Below are 4,112 nucleotides of genomic sequence, written 5' to 3'. Positions count from 1 at the left end.
TCATCACGTCACGACTGCAACTTTCTCTGATATTACTCCGATACAAGTAAAAGTTGGGCCGATTTTTACTGAAGTAAAAGTACAGAAGTACTCGTTTTTAAAAGTACTTGAGTATCAAAAGTAAAAAGTAATTGTCAATGCACTGTTTTACTATTGTTGTATGTAATACTTACATTACCAATGCCTCTGATGAATAATGCCTCATATCAATATCACATTTATTTCTAGTTCCAGTAGTGTGATTGAGTGTGAGATTGAATAAATGCACTAAATACCGTCCACCACAATGCTTTCGGGAACCCGGATGCTGATCCCTCTGTCACAGTGTCTGGGTTCCCTGGGTTGTCACTAGAGGTCCTCGTTCTCACGTGTCTTTCACGTTTGCTTCAATTCCCAGCATTCTGTCTGTCACTCATCATCAGTTCATTGCACTCAGCTGTTTCCCATCACCTCGTTAGTTCTGTGTGTACACCCTGTCTGTTTTAATGTTTATCACGGAGTCGTTGTTTTACGTCGCCACTTCCGAGGTCTCTTTCCCTGCTTGTTTTTGTTATGTTATGATTGATTTGTGATATTTGACCCCTGCCTGGATTACTATGATTTTGGATTACCCTCATTATTAAACTTCCTGCTATTGGATCTTTTGCTTCCCGTGTGTGGTTCGTGACACCCTCAAATAGTGCCATATTTAAAGTTTTTTGGCTTTTAGTATTAACGTGTTAGCCTTACTGTTATCTATAAGCTAGTGTGCTGTAAAACAATGACAGAATTCGCATTTAGAAGACCAAGTTTTAACTCCCCACGGACAACTGGTCGGGGTGGCGGACTAGTGTCTCTATAAGGAGCATTTCACCTGTGGTCCGGTGGTGAGTGACAGCTACAGCAGTTTTGAACTTCAGGTGTTTTGCTTAGAGCTTGGTGATCCGTTTAATATGGATGTATGCGGCATGAATGATCACTTAGCTAAAGAGTTTATACATATACTACATGCATTTGATTTAATTATTGGGGTTGATGTTTCCACACACAAAGGCTGCCACACTCTTGACTTATGGTGCGTTCACGTGTTATGGTAAATACCGAAAGCCGACGTGGGAAATGCACATGGACACCCCCTCATGTGGTATTTTCCACTGGGCAGCTCGTAGAATATTTTGAGTTGTCGAAATGAGATCCTTTGACCTTTTCAAAATGGCGGAGAGCAACGCGAGAGTCGTGAATGGTATAAATATGTACTATTCATGATCTAGAAAATATACAGCATATTATTTACCGTTTGAGTTTTGATAAATCATCTTCTTGCTGTAGCAGAAGACTTAAGCAATCTAAAACAGTTTTAGCTAAATAACAGGTTTGGATCTCCATCTTTTTACCACAAAAGCACTTGAACGCAACGCACTGGTAAATTCCAGTTCACAAGCGGAAAATATCATATTTTCCATAGCACGTGAACGCACCATTAGTGCTCCAGCATGGAGTTTGTATCACTGACTTGAAAGTCTGCGAAAATGGGTTTTCTGATCATAAGACTGTTACGTTTACTGTATCTAACCCTGTGGCGCCACCTACTGTTTTACCTCGTGGCAGCCGTTCTCGCTACATTAATCATTCTACAATCATCTTTCCTAACTACCTTTCACGAAGCGATGCCATCCCCTGTTGAATTCTCTGGTGACACCAGCGCTGAGGTACTTCTCTCCAGGTTTAATTCCACCTGTTCTGATGTTTTAAACGGTGTGGCCCCTCTAAGGTCCCCGCGACCTAAATCTTATTCTGAACCCTGGATTGATGACTCTTTTCGTTGCCTTAGACGGATGTTGCAGAAGAGCGGAACGAAAGTGGAAAAAGGATAGGCTTCAGGTTTCATTTGAGATTTTAAAAGACTCTCTTCACAAATACCAGAAGGAAAAAAAAAAGCCAAATGTCGACATTTGTCTAACATTATCAACAAAAACTACTCTAGACCTAAGACTCTTTTTAATATTAACGCTACTTTAAATCCATCGACCGGTCTCTCTCCTGGGGTCTCGTCCCCATCGTGTAATGAGTTTTTAATATTTTTTGAAAACAAGATAAGGGATCTCAGATAGAGTATAACTCCCTCGTCGTTTACAACTACTTTTAATTTTACTAATCATTTCTCAAATGGTTTCTCGAGGGGTGGTGATGGCGCAATGGATGAGACACATGCCTTTGGTGTGAGAGACCCGGGTTCGAATCCACTGTGAGACACCAATGTGTCCCTGAGCAAGACACTTAACCCCTAGTTGCTCCAGAGGCGTGCGACCTCTGACATATATAGCAATTGTAAGTTGCTTTGGATAAAAGCGTCAGCTAAATGAATAAATGTAAATGTCGATGTGTATCTTAGTGAGTTTAATTCAATTAACTGAGTCAGAATTGCTAGAAACAGCTAAGCAGCTCAAGCCTTTTGGCTCCTCATTGGACAGTCTTCCTCCTTTTTTATTTTAACAAATCATTACAGATATGGCTCCATATCTCCTGATTATAATAAATCGCAGTCTAGAATCTGGCATTATGCCTGACTGTTTAAAGCATGCAGTGGTTTTTCCACTGCTTAAAAAACTGAACTTAGGGTGTATTCACACCTGCCTTGTTTGGTTCGATTGAATCGAACTCTAGTTCGTTTACCCCCTTGGTGCGGACCTTTTGGGCAGGTGTGAATACAGCAATCGAACTCGGGTGCGGACCAAACAACCGAACCGAGACCCAGCTGAAGAGGTGGTCTCGGTACGGTTCCAAACGAACTCTGGTACGGTTCGTTTACGGTGTGAACATGAACCGACCCAATTGCAAGAAAGCACTGCGCCTTTGAGTTAACAGGCTTCCGTAGTCGGAGTTGCGTTATGGGAAAGTGATCTGTTGTAGCCTACTACATTCCATTCCGGCGCGCTTTCTGGCCACACGATACTGTTGCGCGTCTTTCTGCGTGTCGTGTGTACATCATTGGAATGGAATGAATGAATGAATGAGTGACAGGGCTCTCAAGTGTCACGCATTGAGCGTGACAGTCACTCATTTCGGTCTTTTGTCACGCTCTCCCGCCACACATTGTATTTCTCACGCTGAAAAACTATTTGTAATATTTAATATGCCGCATCGCCCAAAACTCTGGCCGCGCCGCTCTCACTGTGGAACCGGCAGGAATCAAGCGCGTCTCCTCTGGTGTTGTTAGCCAATCAGAAAATAGTACTATTGTATCTGGGTAAGATTTAACGCAACAACCAATGACACCCCGTCGGCACGACACACGTGTGGTTTTGTTTACAAATTTTGGTTCACTTGCAAAAAGAGCAGTGTGAAAGCGAACCGTACCAAAAAAAAAAAAAAAATTTTTTTATTTGGTCCGGACCAAAGCAAGTGAACTATCGGAATTTCCTGGTGTGAATACACCCTTAGACTCATCTGTTTTGATAAATTTTAGGCCTATCTCTAACCTGCCTTTTATTTCAAAATTTGTGGAAAAAATTGTTCCCTTTCGTCCTGGGAACTCCGACGTGTCGTCGGGGCAGTTCCCTGACGAATTGGGATCACGCTAGGGAGCCAATTGCCTTCGAGAGAATAAAAAAATGAGCCAATAGACATTGGCATGCAAGATTTGCATTCCGCGACCCGCCTACCAGCGCGGGTATAAAAGGCGGAAGTAAACATTGCGCAATGCTTTTTGCTTCGGAGCCATCCAGTGTGTCTCTGAGAAGATTAAAACTTCGAGTCCTCTTTGGAAGGAGAAGGATCCTCGGTGCTGGTGTCACGGCTGTTGAGCGACCATCGCTTCCCGCGGCTGGCCGTTTCTCTTTTTGAAAAAAAAAAGCTGTTCTAACGGCTGGTACGGGTATTGAGTGCAACACACGGGCTTGCAGTTTCCCCGCTGTGTTTGCCGTGGTGGTTCCTCTGTGCCTCGGCACATAAAAAAAGAGTATATTTTCCCTTCTAAAAGAGCAACGCGGGCTTTTCGCGTCCTTTTCAGGATGTCGTTTCACCCGTTTGTTTCTGGATGCAGTCGACTTCTCCCTCAGGAGGATGGTCATAAACTCTGCCTCTCGTGTTTGGGCTTAAAGCACGTTGAGGCAGCGTTTGTGAATGAGTCATGT

This window comes from Siphateles boraxobius, unplaced genomic scaffold (genome assembly GCF_051911475.1).
Source record: "Siphateles boraxobius isolate OS27281-9 unplaced genomic scaffold, OSU_SipBor_1 222, whole genome shotgun sequence".
Taxonomy (NCBI): Eukaryota; Metazoa; Chordata; class Actinopteri; order Cypriniformes; family Leuciscidae; genus Siphateles; species Siphateles boraxobius.
The sequence above is the reverse complement of the archived record's forward strand: the minus strand, read 5'-3'. Positions refer to the sequence as shown.